At 41.2% G+C, this 18,541-nt stretch overlaps 1 protein-coding gene and 1 long non-coding RNA gene across 7 annotated transcripts in view; one reads left to right on the top strand and one right to left on the bottom strand.

Annotated features, from left to right (window-relative positions):
• The window catches only part of LOC106831948 (uncharacterized), a 44,544-nt gene that overhangs the window by 18,057 nt on the left and 7,946 nt on the right, over positions 1-18,541 (top strand). The gene's annotated exons all lie outside the window — the stretch shown is intronic.
• The window catches only part of SPARCL1 (SPARC like 1), a 42,843-nt gene that overhangs the window by 18,509 nt on the left and 5,793 nt on the right, over positions 1-18,541 (bottom strand). For 2 of the 6 annotated variants that reach the window (XM_070505388.1, XM_070505387.1), the window contains one exon: positions 4,862-5,040. The exons of the other annotated variants lie outside the window; for them this stretch is intronic. The gene's annotated coding sequence lies outside the window, so the exon portion shown is untranslated. The remainder of the gene's footprint in view (positions 1-4,861; positions 5,041-18,541) is intronic. 6 annotated transcript variants of the gene reach the window in all.

Raw genomic sequence — 18,541 nt, 5'->3', positions numbered from 1 at the left:
CTTTTTGTCCCTTTGTCGTTGTGTGTTTATATTGTTATTTTTCTTTTCCTATCATTATACTGGAATTTTAGCAGGGAGTGGCAATATATGCATATGTTTCATCTACCCCGCTTAATCAACAAATGATTTCCGTTTCTTCATCTGATTTATATTCCCTTTATTTATTAGTAATATTATTATTATTATTCAGGACACATAGAAACTACCGTGGGTCTTTTGTTCTAATTCCATTCGCAAATAAAGGTTTTATTGAAGAAAAGGAGGCTATAGATGCTAGCACAGACTTTCTTATCATGTTAGAAACAAATAAGAACACATTCTCGCCTTTATCACTATTCCAACCCTGCAGGGTGGGACCTGGACTGGGGAACAGTGTGTTGGAAGGATGGAGAGTAAAGCTGCACGGAGAAAGTGATTTGGGATTGAGCATGGGGGAAAAACTCAAATCATTTATGACCTTATATAACCATAAATAATCTAATCTATTCTAGTTTTAATGAAAATACCATGTACTCAGCTTGGAGAATTAAGTTTAATTCCTCTAAGGGACCCCTCTGAAAATGACTATATATAACTTATGTAGAAATGCAGAGTACCTACAGTGGAATGTGTGTTACATCATCTATATCCTTAAATGAACTTTGTTTAGAACTAGCAATGGTGTAGAACAGATACTGGAAGTTGGTATTATCAAGCCCCTCGAGTTTACCGAACAGATTTACAGATAGAATGTCATCTTATTTGACCTTTGCAACAACCGCATGACGTGGCAGATGAAGAGCAGGCCTAGAAGGGCTCTGACAGACGTGCTCTAGGTCACAGAGCTGTTCAGATGGGGACCTGGGCTTGAACCCAGCTTCCCTGGCTCCTGCTCCGGTGCTGTCCTGGATCTTTTGCAAACAAAGATCTCATTTACCTCTTACACAAAGAAGTAGGGAAGAAGAAAAAATCCCCCAAAACCAGTACTGGGAAAAATTCAGAATTCACTTTGGGCTTTTAAATAAAGGCTCCAAACATTTTAAGGTTTAACCTATTGCCTACATGGCTGATACATTTTTCTGTGTTGGGGTGAAAAAGGCGTAGAAGGTCGGTTGGGTTATTTGATATCAAAAGTCCCTCTCAATAATGCTTTTTATAGTCTAAACAAGGCAAAAGCATAGAAATTCAATTTCCCTTGACAAATAAAAATGGTAAGTAATAGGATATATTGGAGTATATGAGGAAGCCATTTTATGTAAACCTTATTCGGCCTGACCTTGCCTTTCCTAAAGGGCCTGACCGAGGCTGTTGAGCATGCATTGTATATCTGCTTTAGAGATTCCCTATGTCAAGAACAAAGGCCCTAGAGATAAAGGTGCAACTTCCCTCCCCCTCCCAACGTTGGCATTCCTTAAGGATTAAGCATCTTTCCTTAGGCTGGGAACTGATTGCTGCGCCACCTGTGACCGCCCAGCTCGAGACAATAGACTTGCCTCCTGCTATGCCCTCCGAGAAAGCAGACCCACTACCTGCTGTGTCCATCAAGTGCTGTGCCGACAGGGCAATCTTGTGACTATTGTGGGAGGGACATTTCAATCATATGTGAAACGTCCTGTATGGGGGTATATAACCACTCTGTGTACCCCACTTCTTCAGTGCCCTTTCTTCCTTCAGGAAGAAAGGCCCCAGGCCATGGTCCTCAGATTTTAGCTCAGACTAAACTCACCCAAATTTTCATTTATAGATTGGTTATGGATTATTTTCATCAACACCCTTGAATGAAGAACATGTTTAAATAAAAACATACAGCCCTGCCACCATCTCTAACACTTCTAGAATGAAAAAAACATTAAATTGTTAGGAGAGCTGGATATCGGCTCCAGCACTGTCCTTGATGGGCCAAGAGACCATGGGCAAGTCACTTACCCTTTCTTAGATACATTTTTCTTCAGTGATAGACAATGAAGAGGTTGACCTAGAGATCCTCCTGCTCTAACATTTTATAATTCTAAAATTGGAAATAATTCTATGACTCCCATGAACCAGAAACTGCTGCTTTTTTTCCTTAAAACTACTAAAAATATATTCTGCAATTTTATTGTATCAAACAAAAATGTTTTATATATGATATTTTATACTTTGGGAAAATAAGTAGAATCTATTTTCTATCTCTATTATTGATGATAATTTAAAATATTTTATCCTCTTAATGAGCGCTCATTGTGAAGAGTCATTGAAAAATGCAGTCTCCTTCCTGTATATTTCAGAATTTAACATTCATTCATTCATTCCACCAGGATTTATTAGATTTATGGAACTATAGTCATTCATATTTTAGATCAGCATATTATTACTATTCTGCTGTTTTGGAAAACTATAAAAATACAAATTAGTATAGCTTAGTGTAGGGTTTCTTTATCTTGGCACTATCAACATTTTGGACTGGATAATTCTTTGTTGTAGGGGCAGTCCTGTGCCTTGTAGGATGTTCAGCAGCAGCTCTGAATTCTACCCAGTAGATATCAGCAGCAAGATCCCCATCCCCCACCAGTTACGACAACCAAAAATGTCTCCAGACAGTGCCAAGTGCCCCCTGGAGGGCAAAATCACGCTGATCGAGAACTCCTGGTTTAGTAGAAGGAACATGGTGCTTTGGGGTTAGAAATCACATATTTGAACTTGGACCAGCAGTTGCTATCTATGTAACCTTTGGCAAGTTACTTAACCCTCTGAGCCTCAGATTCCCCATCTAAAAATGGGGATAGCATCTGCGAAGGTTAATTTTATGTGACAACTTGACTGGGTTGTGGCTGCTCAGATATCTGATTAAACATTATGTCTGGTGTGCCTGCGAGGGTGTTTCCAGGAGAGATTAGCATTTGAATCAGTGGACTGCATAAATCAGATTGCCCTTTCCAGGGTGAGTGGGCTTCATCCAATCTGTTGAGGACCTGAACAGAACAAAAAGGTGGAGTAAGGGAGAATTTGCTTTCTCAGCCTCACTGTTCGGACTGGGACATAGGTCTTCTCTTGACCTCAGACTGGGACATACACCATCAGTGCCCCGGTGCTCAGGCCTTAGGACAAGGACTAGAGAGTTGTATAACACCATCGTGTTTCCTGGGTCTCCATCTTGCAAATCATGGAACTTATCAGTGTCCGTAACTGCATGAGCCAGTTCCTCATAATACATCTCGCTTTCTCTGTTTCTCTGGAGAACACTGACAAATATAATATCGAATTCAATTTTGTGAAGATTAGAAGAAATAATACTTGTAAAAATGGCTGATACCTGGGAGGTTCTTAATAAATTTTTATTCTTCTCTCATCTTCCATAAAAGTCAAATTGTGATTCTTGGATAAACAACCTGGAGCCTCAGAAAATAATATAATTTAAGTTGTGCTGTGAGGTCAGAATGACTTTCTAGTGGAATATTTAAAGTCTGTTTTGCCAACACATTTACCAAAGCTCCCTTTAATGCCAGGAGTCTTTCCTACATCCATCACAAAAAGCAATGGAATTAGGCCATTTCTTATAAATTGTAGCAACAGAAAGGGGAAGCAAGAAACATCAAAAGTGTGGTGGGTTTTAAGACTGATATCCTTTGATTTTAGTTTTTATAGCAATATGTATTGCTAATGAAATTTGAGAGAGTATTTCCCTTTAATTTGATCACAGGATCTCACAAATTCCCTTTACTTTTCTTAATCTAATGCGGGTAAATGTGTTAAGAAGAACATGTATCCAGTGGGCCAGAGCTTGCACCACTCATTCACTCTCATTCATTTATTGAGCACTTATTAGACACTGCCCAAGCACAAGGCTACATGGTTCTTGTTGGAAGAGTTACAAAGGAGGAAGTCAAGCAAATTAATGATTCAGTATAACGTGATGAGTGTGTCTATAATGCAATGGAAATACAGATAAGAAGCATTTAAAATTAGGTGGTTAGTATAGCTAACATGTACTAAATCCTAAGATCTAGGCACTATTCTGAGGGCTTTGTACATAATAACTCTTTGAGTCTTCTCAGCAATCCTACAAGGTAGCACTGGGTTTTCATCACTTTACTAGTAAGGAAACTAAGGTTAAGTGATGTGTTCAAAGTTTCACAGCTAAGTGGCAGAGCTGATATTTGAGACCTGGTTGTTTGATTTTTTGTCTGTGTTCTTAACCACGATGCTATATTGCTCCTGTGCAGAGAAGACTTTCAGAGAAGGTAGTTCTTGACTGAGATGTGAAGCCAATCAGTAGTAGTTAGCCGTACGAAAGAAGAAGGCAGTCTAGAGGGTAGAAGCAGCGTAGGTGAAGGTCTCAGACCGAAGACAGTGTGTGTCTGAGCCACTAGGGTGTTAATGGGGGGAGCAGAGGGAGACCAGGCTCAAAAACAAGGCTAGTCCTTATGTTTTAAACTAGGAATTTTAAGCTCCAGCTAAAAAGCAATGGGAACTCAACGAATGATGATAAGTGGGGGAGTGATAAAATCAGATTCGGATGTTAGAAAGGGTCCTTCGGACAGCCGTGTGGAGGATAGACTAGCAGAAAGACTTATGAGGAGAAAATTGCAATATCAAGATGAGAAGTGATCAGAGCCTTAAATTTTTGCTATGGTCCTGGAAATGGAGAAGAGAGGCTCATGAGAGTCCATTGTTAAATTTCCAGGGATTTTGTGAGCTGATTGTTAAACCAAGCCATCATTAAAAATTAAATTATATACACATAACTAAATTAATTATATGAAAAATAAAGGAAATACTCAAAACTCATCACTTCATACTTTTTTACTACATTTTACTGTTACCTACTCTCTTGAGGTTATTTATGCCTGCCATATCTGCAGGTGGAAATACTACTTAATGTGTACTACTGTGCATCTCTTACCAGTTCTGTCCAGTCATGTCATGTTGACAGCTTGAAATGAGCCATGGTGGGAGGATTACACCATGGAAATCATCAAACGCTACCTTCCCTTCTCCAAAGTTGATTGTTAAACATTTACCAGCACATCTCTGGATAGTTCTGAGAAATCTTTATAGGCAGAACAGATTAGACTTAGTGACCTGTGGGGTATTATGGAAAGAAGAGAAGGAAGAGTCTTGGGTTATCACATTTCTAATTTGAGCAACTGGGTAAAAGGTGGTGTTAATCACCAAGATAAGGGATTACAAGAGGAGGATCTGGTTTTAGAAGAAACATGATGAATTAATTTTGGATTTGCTGAATTTGAGTAGAGATGTACTTGGATAAACAGATCTGCTGGTAAGCATAGAGTCTGGGACTAGAGATATAGTTTGAGAACTATTAGCAAGAGAAGCAACACAATGAGTATAGCAGAAGGCAGGAGCCAGAACCCTGGTGAGTGAAGACCTTAAGCTGCCATTAGAAAATGGGAAGAGCTAAAGAAACAAAGGATGAGAGAAAGGAAAGTCACATAAGAAGAGGAAAGTGTTAAATGGCACAGAAAGGTCAAAGTAAACAAGGCCAGGGAATTTTCCATTGCCTTTGGAAATACAGAGGTTATTGGAGAGTTGAGGGAGAGTAGTTTTGGTCCAATGGTGTTGGTGGAGGCCACTCTGCATTGCCTGGGGAGTACATGGGCAGTGATGAAGTGAAGATACTGAGTGTAGACCATTCTTTTAAGAAGGCTGGCTATGAAAGGAATGAGAGTAGGATGGTAGCTAACAGGGAATGTGCAATCACAGGACATTTGTATTTGTATTTAAATGTGACCATCCAAATGGTACCAACTCAGCACAAGGTTAACATAAGTGAAGCCATATTGTAGAAAAGAAACCATACTGTAACTTTGAGTGACCTCTGATTAACTAACCCAGCTGCGATAAGTCGATAACTTTGTTCTTTTGAGTTCCTTAGGAATGTGATAACCCCTGCGCAGAGAGGCTATGCTGATAGCCAACACCTATGAGTGTATAGGCACTGCTCCACTTGCTGATGCATATCCAGTAAAACAACAGATTATCAGGAACTAAGACCAGGTGTCTGCCCCACATGAAGACCAGATGCCTCCTCCACCTGGAGACCAGATGCCTCCCCCATCTGGAGACCAGCCCCTTATATAACTGGCCTGTAGTCTTTGCTCTGTAAGATGGTTCTTTTGGACGTTAGTTGGCCATCTTCCCCTTTGCTAGCAAGCTGTAATTTAACTCTTTCTCTCCTACCACCTTGCCTCTTTTTAAAAAGATTTTATTTTTCCTTTTTCTCTCCAAAGCCCCCCAGTACCTAGTTGTACATTTTAGTTGTGGGTGCTTCTAGTTGAGGCATGTAGGACGCCGCCTCAGCATAGCCTGATGAGCAGTGTCATGTTCCCGCCCAGGATCCGAACGGGCAAAACCCTGGGCCGCTGAAGCTGAGCGCGTGAACTTAATCACTCGGCCACGGGGCTGGCCCCCCAACTTTGCCTCTTGACTATTGGCATGTCTTGCAGCAGGCAGATGACCCGCCTTGGGCAGTAACAAGTATTTTCTATGCTGAGGGGAAAGCATAAGTAACAAATGAGAGGATGGAGAGAAAGAGAGGAGATGTAAACAATGATGGATCCCAGTGAACAACAACTCCTGGGCTTCATGCTTTGTAACTTTGGCCTTGACCTTGTGGCTTGCTTTGGCCAATGGGACATTAGTAAGCATGATGATAGCAGAGGCTTGGTAAGCACTTGCACAGTGGGATTTGTCTTCCTGTGGAAGCCATCTGTCAAGCTGTAAAAAACTCGGACTTGGACTAGAGACTAGTTTGGACTGCTGAATAACAAGTGGCCACATGGAGAGAAGCCTGGAAGATGAGAGACCATCTGGGATGGTTCAGCCCCAACTGAGCTCCCAGCTTTCTGGAGCCACATGAGTGACTCCTGACAAATTGAGACCCAGCTGAGCCCAGTACAGATTGCAGAATTATGTACAAATAAAGGGATTGGCTTTAAGCCATTTAATTTTGGGGTGGATTGTTATGTAGTAATAGATAACTCAACTGGGGGAAAACAGAGAAAGCTGCCTGAGTATTGGCAAGGTAGTGTTGCACAGTGATCAAAGACATTGGCTCTGAAACAGGACTTCCTGGACTCTCATAATTAATTTGCATAGTCTTAGGTAAATTATTTTTTTGAGCCTTCCTTCTTTATCTGTAAAATGATGATGAAGATTAAGATGATAGAATATCACAGAATATTTGTTGGTCTAATATTTAAACACAGATGGAGGATTTAACTTTGAAAAGAAGGAGGAATTCTTTGTTCTTTCAGACAGAAGGGAGGAAAGCGTAATTGTAAGCTGTTAAGGCAAGGCCCAGGGATATCGATTCATTATGTCGGACATAGTTATACCTTCCTTACATTTATACAGCACTTCACAGTTTATAAACTATTTTCTTGCGTACTGTCTCATTGGATCCAATAAAGAGGGAAGATAACGTTTAACTATAAAGAAGCAGAAACTTGAAGCATCTAAATTATTTGGCTAAATGTGCAGGAATTAAGAGGTGAGCAAGGACTAAAGTGCTGTGCTTTGCACTCAGAATCCAGGGTTCTCACGTGGTCTGGCAGAACAGGCTGCCGACTGGAAATCAGAGGTTCTGGCTTTGGCTCCTGGCTCTGTCAAGTACTAAATGCTACTTTGAGTAAATTACCTAGTCTCTCCAAACTTCATCTCTAGAATGGGAATAACAATTCCTTCCAATGTCAAAGGGAGCCACTGAGGTGGGGAAGCTCTTTGCAAACTCTGAAGTAACATACACATGTGGGCGATTATTATTTCCGCTGCTCCGCCTGGCGCCTCCGTCAATCTTATCATTGTAGTCATTTATGTCTTACATTAAGTGTGATATTAGGGAAATGAATCTGTAGTGTTTCCTTACTTTTTCTCTCCTCTCTCCTTCCATGTCTTCTTCCCCTTGGTGATTCAAGTTGCCCAGGAGTCCCAGTTCCAGAACATTTTGACATTTAGTTCACTCATTGAAAAGAAACTCACCTGTCCTATAGTTCACACATTTGAATTCTAGTTTTCCACATGCATCTAATCCATACTTAAGAGATAAGAATATTCTTGAATTAATGTCTTTCTAGTCTCACGTAAGAGGTATTTTCACACTGGCCTTAACCCAAAAGAGCTACTAGAATGCTGAGGATCTTGGCATAGCTGCGGGAAAGCCATATTAAGACATAGAATAAGTAGAGGTTTTGTCATAAGACCTTCGGTGGCCAGTTGTGCAGGCTTTTTGAGAGTAAGCCCTACCTTTTCCTGCCTGGTCCCCAAGTATTTACCGTGTCCCAGGATGGAACTATGTTTTAGGGGTCTCATGTTTATTTCCATGCTGAAATCGAAAACAAAATTTAAAGACAGAAAATGGCTATGTCGTTTAGAATGATCCAAGTGGGAAACCACTTCAAGTTTTCAACTATAAAGCAGGTGCCTGTGTTGTATTTTGAAAGATAGGACCTTGTGGAACAATCCAGCATCTAGAACCTAGAAGGCCTTGAGTTCTTCTGCTGTGTTCCACTTTGTCCTTCAGACCAGTCACTGGGCATTTTTGGCTCACTGAGCTAATTGCATTTGCCACACATTGATCAAAATAATTTCATGGCCTCCAGCTTCTTATTTTAAGAATGGAACAACTGTGCTGATTTGTATAAATAAGACGGAGTGAAGAACATTCCTGGAGAATGAGAGATATTTTGAAAACAACTCTCATGCTGAAGATTGCAGGCAGGCTTAATTAGCTGGTGCTTGCAAAGTACTTTGAAAATGAAACCCATGATGTCCTTGCTAAGCATGATGAATATAATTTATTCTTGGATGAGTAAAAAGTTGTATATTTTGAGACATTTGAATTTGGTGTGCACTCTCTAAAAAATGCAGATGGTTATTTTTGCAGAAAGAGCAAATAAAACTCTAGGTGAAAAATGCAGACATGAGTCAAATTTTTGAACACAGGGTCATTATTCTTGAAGACATATATGCAGTGTTGATGTGAAATTAGATAAATATTATTTTGCCCAAATGCATGAGTTTATTCACAGACAGCAGCATAGGTGAATGAACACGTGGTATAGAACGGAAGACTAAGTTCCAGACCTGAACTGCCTTTTGCCAGCCAGGAGACTTTGGTCAAATCACTGGTTTTTTCATCCACAAAAGAGGAAAAATAATAGTACCTTTCCTATTTATCTTCTAGGGCTGTTTTGAGACTCAAATGTGATCATATAGTCATTTGGTAATTTCATCAACTGTAAAAATGAAATGAAAGATATACTTTCTTTGAAACACTCATAAGGCAAAAAAATGGCTTAATAATCCTGTAAGTAATACTCCACAGAGACTTCAATTCATCCCTTTACTTAGAGTTCTTAATTTACTTCTTTCTTTCCTTCCTTCCACTGATTTTTGTCATGGGTCTAGAGTGGTTAAAGATGAGAGAGAGTGGGGAAATTCAAGGAGAGCCTTTTCCTTCTGTTAGGAACAGAATATCTCATCACCGAACTTTCAGGAAAACCTCATCTGGAATTTTAAAAGATGACAGCTAGACTGCATTTTTATGGTTATGGCTTTCTGGCCAGGGTTTGGAATTTCAAATGCCTGGAGTTCTTCTGCCGGCTAGCCCATGCACCATCAGAACAAATATCTAGATGAAACATCTGACATGGTGGAAGCAGGTCTCCTATCAAGAACCAAACACCCACAAACATCAACTCTATTTTAGCTCATGTGGGTAGCTGTCTTGAGACAATTCCTAACAGTTTTACTTTAATATGTATAAACACTATGGTATAATAAAAATACTTTAAATCCTTTGCTCCTCCTACCATAGAGAGGTGGAGTCAAATTCTCCTCCCCCAGAATCTGGACCAGTGTTAGTGACTTGAACAAAAGATTGGGGCGGAAGTGATATTCTGGGGCTTGACTCATAAGAAGCCTTGGAGTTTTGACCTGGATCTCTGGGAACACTCATTTGGGGAGCCCCAAGCCATCTTGTAAAGAGACTGTCATGCCACAGAAGACACTGTTCAATGGTCCCTGCCAACCCCAGCTTTCCATGTGTCCTCGCAAAGGCACAGGACGTGTGAGTGGAGCCACCTGGACCCGCCAGAGCAGCTCATCTGCTGGCTCAGTACATCTCAGTGACCTGCCCAAACTCCTGACCCACAAAATCTTGAGACTTTTTGAAACGGTTGGTGTTTTAAGTCAGTAAGTTTCTAAGTAGCAACAAAGAATTGGGATAAACATTAAACATCTTGGGTGAAATAGCACTCAAGTGTGTTCATTAATAATAGAATCACTTATGTTCATCAAATTATTATTTTATTGAAAAAGTAGGTTTTTTTTCATTGGTTGTTTAATATAGTAGCTAATGTCATGGCTTATATTTTTTGAGATTTTACTCTATGCTAGGTACTATGCTAAGTACTTCACCTGTGTACCACACATGTATTCCCACGCGTCACCTCACTCCACTTCACAGACAGTCCATCCGGTGCGATCTTCCTGAACATCCCTGTGTGCCACTGTCCCAGTCATGAAAGAGGAGCATGGAGCCAAAGGATAGGAGAATTTCAAAAGGGGTGGCTTTTCAGGGACATTCTCAAAGATCTATCTCTCTCTAGCTCAGGAGAAATTAGTACATTCTCCCTCTTCTGCGATGTGTAATTAGGGATTACTTTAATTATATTTAGAGGATCCCCACAGGCTTATCTTAGGCAAGATTGTGTGAGAGCCATGTTTCCACCCTTTTTCATCATTCCTTTCAGAGTTCCTCACGTGTTGTGCCACTCACCACTCACTAATCTCCCGTTGTCTCCGTTCCCAACTCCGCCCGGGCTGGACCTGCGGAGGCATCGCTCTGTTCTTTTCCTCAGGCATTTGCCAGCCCTTCAGAAAGTCTCCACTACTCCCTGCCCTGTGGCGCAGAGGGAGAAATCATTTTGGCCATATTTATTTCTCTTCGCTCAAATCACATTATGACATCTGCCCTTTGATTCCCTCTTACTCTGTGAACACTGGGTTTTCTCATGTTGACATGAATTTATTCCTCCTCCTTTTTTTGCATATTCTTTGGGTATTGACATCTGAGTGTGGCCAGAGGTGGAAGTACCGCAAAGCTAAGAAGTTTAAGTTTCAGGGCTTCTCACTTGGACAGGCTTCTTACAAGACCTGTACCTGATTTTGACTTTTCTATTTTTAAAAAGGAAGATCCCACACAGTGTGTAAACTTCTGGTTCACAATTTTGAATCCACCCCTGAGCATGGCTCACCTGAAGTCCTGTGGCATTTGTCAGGTTGCAGGACTTAATAATATCTGAATGATTTGCTTTGTACTGTTAATAGCATGACAATTCACCTTTTGAAGGCTACCTAACCCCTAAAATGATCCGATATATTAATCTTTTTCTGCTTTTAGCTCTTCTCTCTGCCCGGTATTTATTTTATTCTCTGCCTCCCTGGATTTCTTTCCTTTGAATGCCAGGTTCTTAGCTTTCTCCTCTGACTACTCTTATTTCAACTTCCCATCTTAGTTAAAGTCCACCAGCATAATATAAAACCTCTTTGGATTCAGTGGAAATTGTCTCTCTCCTTTTGTTAATAGAGTAAATTGGTTGTTAAGTTCTAGTTGGAAGAGGAATTTCAAGTGCTTTCAGCTCTGTGAATGTACCAAGAATTATTCGCTGAGGTAGTTCCCTTCCAAGATCAAGAAAAACAGCAAATCATACCTAAGAACAGTTCCAACTAACCTCATTCTCATGGGGTTGGGACCCACTGGGGAACAATGGGGGGCTTTGATGAGTAGTTCTTGTGTGAACCACTAGTGAAAGCTCTCACTGCAAGCAGAAGTCCCTCCAGGATTCAGCACGGGGTCTAGGCTTCTCCTCCGCCTTGGTGATGGCCAACACATTGAATAGGGGGAACAATTGCTTGCCCAATGGGGCAACGTCACTCATTACCTGCCTTCTGTGAAAGGAGCAGACACGATAAACCCTAATGGATTTCACGGCTGAGTTTTGAGAAGCCCTTTGAAAATCGGGTGAAAAACCTAAGCTTATCCATGCCTTCAGAGAGGCAGTGCTAGAAGATTCATTCAAGCAAGGCGAGAATACAGCTAGCTGGTCTACAGCTGTGAATTCTGCCTCTCCCACATTGGGAAGAGATTTTCTTTTCTTTGAATATCCAGATATCTTCCCTTTGCTCCCCCAGATCCACTCCACAACCACTGTGCAGCCTTCTCCACCCTGAGCTGTCCCAGGGCCTGTGTGCAGTGCGTCATCAGGTTCTCTTCCTGATGGTTTCTGTTGGGTTCAGCCAATGGGGGGCCCTGGCAGGAAGGATCAGAGGGAAGGAGGAGAGTAAAATCAGAGTATGTATTTTCTCAGCTCCCTCTGTGTGACTGGGTCCCTCTTGTGGAGGTCACAGCCCCTCTCAGTGACCTCTCCAGACAGCATTTTCCATCTGGGTTCAGGCAGTGCTCCCTTCCGTGGCTCAAACCAGCTTAGCTCTTAGTGGCCTGTTCCTGCACCCCCTCGGGGCTTCTCTGTACCCTGTCCACACCATTACCAAGATAATCCCTTAATTACACTCCCTTAAATCTCCAAGTTCAATTTTCCTGCCTGCATCTATCATTTCCATGCTGGGACCTTGACCAACACAACCTTTGATTGAAAATTTAGGATTCATGGGTTTGAGTATTTTCAGATCCCCCACCGACAAAGCTGGCCCCTGCTCTCCAGTGCTGCCCGGTTTCAAGTCTCTCTACAGTTGCTGTGGGGACCCACTCAGAACCCTGGAGTTCGTATAAAGATTATTCTGAGATGAAGACATTTGAGATTCAGCAGATGCAGAAAGCAGCCTTCTCAGAGCTTCCCTTATCTGACTAAAAGCAGAAACTTCTGAGAAACGAGAATTGCCATAAATTCCCTTTTCTAGGCAGCTTCTAGTCCCAGGAGAGAGACCGAGAGTAAACTTACTGTAGATCTCTCTCCAGGGGAGTTTCATAATCCTGAAGAAGACAGAAAGACCGCTTATACCTGTAGAGATAAACATCACAAACTCTCCATACCTCCAGTTTGTTCTAAAAACCCATTTGTTTTTCCTAAAGAAATCTCTTTGTTCTTCCCACAGAAGCTATTTCTTCCGCCAGTCTTCCCCTACTAAATTAGGTATGTGAGCCTTTAACTTTAACCATTTAGGGAGCCAGCTATTTTTGTTGGCTCCTCTGTACATAGGAATACAGCTTTTTCTCCTGTTAACTTGTCTTTTGTCAGGTTAATTTGCGCTCTCGAATTACTGAACATAAGAGGGTAGAGGAAAAAGTTTTCCTCTCCTACATTCCTTAATGGGTGCACATTTTTCTTTTTAAATTGAACACAGCAGTCCTCATCTTTAGAGAAAATCAAAAGCTACAAGATATTAAAACGTGATTAGCACTCAATAAAGATGGTTTCACTGATGTAATCACAAGATTTGAAGGTGCTTTGGGTTTGAAGAGTTTTAGAAAGAAATATGGGCAACTAGCTCTGGGAGAATTTTGTGTTGGAACCTGGCACTGCTCACTCTACCGTACTCTTCCACTTCTCTTTTCATGCAGTCTCTAGAATGTTATGACACCAGGATTAATCTGGAGCCTTGGGAAGGAAATTAGTGTCTCGGCTCTTTTGCCTTCATTCCAGCCCTTTCCCACACCAAAGGAAACCCAACTCATTAGCTCAGTCTGACTGACCATTTTAAACATTTTTCTAAAGACACTGTTTTTGGGTGGCTAGTCCCAGAACATGTAGAAATTTGGCTAATCAAGAGTGGTCTAATTAGCCAAATTGAAACAAAGTTGTATTTTGAATGAATAATACCATACAAAGAAAACTGTTGTTAATTCTTTTGGGACAATGACTGTTTTTGGTTTCATGGCACTAAAATGTACAGATCGCATTCAATAACTAGACTGATGGATCTCTGGAGATATTAGCCCTGCTATCAACGTGCTGGGAAGCATGAGGTGGGTCAGCCACCTCCAGCCGTGACCACAACCTCAGAGCTTACTGTGGCCACCTTCCAAACATACAGAATTTGAGAAAAATAAAACAACAAAGACCCAAATGTCAAGTAACCATGGGCTGGATTTTTGTGTGTCATCTTTTGGGAAAGAAAAGAAGTTAATCATATCCAGATCTCAGTCTATGGTAACCTCCTACATTCCCACCCTGAGTAGTTTTCAAATTATGAGAAAACATTTGCTTTAGAAATCAATCACTTTAAATTGTTTTCAGATCACAAGAAGACATCAATCAGCTGTTTTTATCAGTGAGCTGATGGGGGTACTTCCCGCTCCCTCCCCCATGCTTATCTAAGGAGCTACTGGGATCTCTGGGAGTACCAAGGTCTACACCAAAAGCTGTCCCAGTTTAAAACAAAAGCCTCTAGTGTCTCCCTCGACCTATAGTTTAGGAAATTACTGAAAAGATTTCCTAGAAAGAGTGTAACCTGCATCCCACAATGAGGTCCTCAAAGCGTACTGTTATGTGCTGGAATTGGGGACCAGGGAAGAAAAAGAGAGAGCAAGAAGACACCTGGGGCTCAGCATTTGTGCTTTGTTTTCTGAATTCCCACAGAAACCTGTGTTGATTTAGAGTTCGCTCAAAGTTGTGTCGTCCCCAATAAAAGGTTAGGGAATCCACTGACCTAATGGCTTGAGAGTTAAAAATGATTCCAGGGGCTGGCCCCGTGGCTGAGTGGTTAAGTTCGCACGCTCCGCTGCAGGCGGCCCAGTGTTTCGTTGGTTCGAGTCCTGGGCGTGGACGTGGCACTGCTCATCAAGCCACGCTGAGGCAGCGTCCCGCATGCCACAACTAGAAGGACCCACAACGAAGAATATACAACTATGTATGGGGGAGCTTTGGGGAGAAAAAGGAAAAAATAAAATCCTTAAAAAAAATGATTCCAATGAGCTAAGAGAACATGAAGATCTTGGAACTAGCTACAGGTTTTCATTGACCCGTGATCAAGATCAATTCTTCTGCCTTTTGGAGGTCTCAGGCCACCTTCCCACGGGGTCCCTATCATGTTATATAGAGGATTGGGTAACTAAAGTTGAATCAAGTATAGCAAACATGCTTTGTTTTCAGAGCTATTAGAGGGTCCCTCTGAATGGTGGATTCTTACCCTTGTTTATTTACTTTTAGTAACTCTATCGGCATAGCATTTTTATTGAACCTTGGGTAAACTTTATCCAATTTAAAACAAAACAAAAGAAAACAAAAGTATTTCCCACTCCTCACTCCACTCATATTCAATTAAAGACCTATTAGTTGACCAGATGCTCCTTACAAAAATTTTGTCTATTTTGGGGGGTAAGCTGAAAATCTGGGTTTTATACATATTCAGTAGACTATAGTAGTGATACAGATTTGATTAAACATGTTTAGTAATTTTATTGTTTCAGCAATTATACACTTATCCCAGCGACTTATAAAATATATATTTCCATGAACGACTATTTTGAGAACTGTCTCCATTTATCTCAATTAGGTTTTAGGAATTAAGGGTGGCCCTTCTACAAGCAGCTCTGCAGTTTCTCATTTTCCTCCAGCAAACAGGTTGGCTGAAATGGTGGCAGAGAACACTAAAGATGCCAGGAGCAGATTACAAGAGGAGATTGGCTTAAACAACTCATGACTTTTTTCTGGTTTTAACTTGACATTGCAAGTTCAATAAGAGACATCATCTTGCTGAATCAAAAGTGTGTGTGTGGAGGGTGGCTCAAAATTTGCTTTGCCCAACAAATGGATCCTTGAGCAAATCCCCAGAAACTCCCAGCGTTAGAAATGAAAATATTTTTTCTTCTTATGGGAAAGGGAGTCCTAATAGGTTATGCCCATTGTTCCTAAGCAAGGAAAGCCAAGGTCATTGTAACCTTTCTGCATAGTTGCCTAAGAGAGAAGGCAGAACACAGGCACATCCCCTACTTGAAACCCCTTTGTTTAGCTTCCTTTTGTATCAAAAGGATTGGCTTTCACCAAGGGAGAGGTTGTAATTGGATTTCACCATGAAAGGAGGTTGTAATTAGATTTCTCAGCAGGTCTACAAGTTCTGTTCGTGGAAAAAACAAGAAAAAGGGCCTGAATATTTTCCCCTCTAGCTGGAAATGTAGCCCAGCCAAGCCTGCAGGGATTGGCCAGAAAAGCACACGCAAAAAGGGCCATGTGTGTGTCAGCCACCGCTGATTTCTGCTGGAGCAATGCCAGCTCCGGCCTCTAAGACAGAGTACACAGCCCTTCAGGTGGCACGTGGAAAGCAGTACACGTGATAGCTAAATACTACTTTGACCTTGCGTTTGGTAGGGAACATAGGACATTTCCTAGTCTCTCTGGCTTTTGGTGTCCTGAAATTTCTATCTCCTAGAGAAAGGCAGGGTGCCTAAAGTTTGGCACAGCCTAGGACATCATTCTGCATCTAGACTTAGGAGTGAACTTACAAAAGCAACCAGAATATATTTTGGGTACTCTGGTTCATTTTGAGTTTTTATTTATAATTCATTCCATTTCAGTTTCTACAATATTTTCTAGAAATTTAAATTAGAATAAGATTAGGTCAGAGTAGATTTTTGTATTTGATTTCTTTTCGGTTCATATAGTTTTTTTTTTTTTTTTGAGGAATATTAGCCCTGAACTAACATCCGCCACTAATCCATCTCTTTTTGCTGAGGAAGATTAGCCTTGAGCTAACATCTGTGCCCATCTTCCTCTATTTTATATGTGGGATGCCACCACAGTGTGGCTTGATGAGCTTTGTGTAGGTCTGCACCCAGGATCCGAACCAGTGAACCCTGGGCAGGCTGCCAAAGCAGAGTATGTGAACTTAACCGTTAAGCCACTGGGCTGGCCCCTATAGTTTCTTTTTAGAACATTAATTAATTTATTAATTGAGAACATTAGTTTGAATTTAAACTTAAAAAGGTAAATTTTATTTTTGACATTCTGCATGTTGCTTTGCCACTTAAATTTATTTAACGTAACCATCTATCACCACTGGGCACTTCTCATCTCGCTATACCTCTTTTCTCTTTTTATCCCCTTTCTCTTTCCTTTTCTTCTGAGCATTAACGAGCTGTCTGATCACTGAACTAGTGTAAACATGGTCATGCATCCCTCTAAAGGGAGGAATAGGCTTGGAGTCTATTCTTTTCCATCTCTCGTATTGGCTATGTCAATGACTCCTCGGAAATTTCAGTGCTAGGAGTTATTGCTTCAAGTCTTTCTAATTGAATTTTCCTCACGTTGCCTTGAGTCCCTCAAGCTGAACCTCTCCCCCTCCCCCTAGTTGTTGGCTCCTTTCTTGGAAGCCTCAGCCAAACTTACAAGCCCTCCTCTTTCTTTCTAGTCCAAGGAAACTTGCTTCAGCATTTTTGGTTTTCAGAGCAGATGATGAGTACTTGATCTGTTCCTCTTGCCTTGTCTAAAGTCAAACAAATTGAAAAAGACATCCCAACTACCCTAGAAAAAGGAGAGGTTTGCATTGACTGTTTGTCCTGTTATTTTATTTTTCTTCTTACTATTGCCATATCATTTCTTGGAGTAAGCACACCCACGCTTCCAAATAAGGCCAGGTATCTTCTGTTGAATTTGTTTATATCAGAGGAAGCCTGTAGGCTGCTATTTTTAGTAATTATCATAACTATGGAAAAATTTCCTTTGAAGGAAATGTAGCAAACAAAATGATTATCATAGGTACTTCATAATCAAACTCAAACAGAGTATTCTCTTCATTCTGTCTTTACATGATAGCCAAAGGCTTCGTTATCAGAGAACAAATCCTTTAGTCATATCTTGGCTAACATATACATGTTGTTACCTGATCCAGAGTTAACACTGATGCTTTAGGGCTTTTAAAGTATTAATACGTCTCTTGGGAGAGCTCTGTAGCTTGACATTAAAGTAATCTGAAGGATTAGAAAAGACGCGCTTCTATTCTGACTTCTGTGCTGAGTCACCATCTGAAATCAAACTATCCGAGGCCCGCAAGTGTATATGATAGACTCAATGATACAGATTTTTCTGGAGCTCTCACCTTCAACTGCCCATCATCCTTTCTAATTAGACCTACCACCATGTGGGCCCAGGTGAGGCATAGACATGGTTCATGCCTTTGGGGGCTTTGAGTCTAACCAGAACTCAACAGAGACGTTAAAGATACATGTTAAATATGAAACAAGCGGAGGATAAGGACACTTAGTGCTCAGGGAAGAGGGCGTTATGGGGAGCTGCTTAGCATTTACGTCTCCCGCTCCTCTGCCCCTTGCTCTCAGAGGAGCTGGCCTTCTCCCTGTTCCTTCAACAGGCCATATCTCTCCTGCTACTGGCTCTTTGCACAAGGTGTTCACACTCACAGAGCTCTCTTGCCAGCACCCGCTCGCCCAACCACCACCACCCAACATTCTCTGTCTCTCTCTCTCTCTCTCACACACACACACACCACAAAGTTATCCTTTATTTAGCCTTCAGATGGAGGAAAGCCATCACTGACCTTGAGTGGAGATCAGACTCCTTACACACTTTCTTAGAACAAAGGTGCTTTT

This window comes from Equus asinus, chromosome 3, assembly GCF_041296235.1.
Source record: "Equus asinus isolate D_3611 breed Donkey chromosome 3, EquAss-T2T_v2, whole genome shotgun sequence".
NCBI lineage: Eukaryota > Metazoa > Chordata > Mammalia > Perissodactyla > Equidae > Equus > Equus asinus.
The sequence above is the reverse complement of the archived record's forward strand: the minus strand, read 5'-3'. Positions and strand labels throughout refer to the sequence as shown.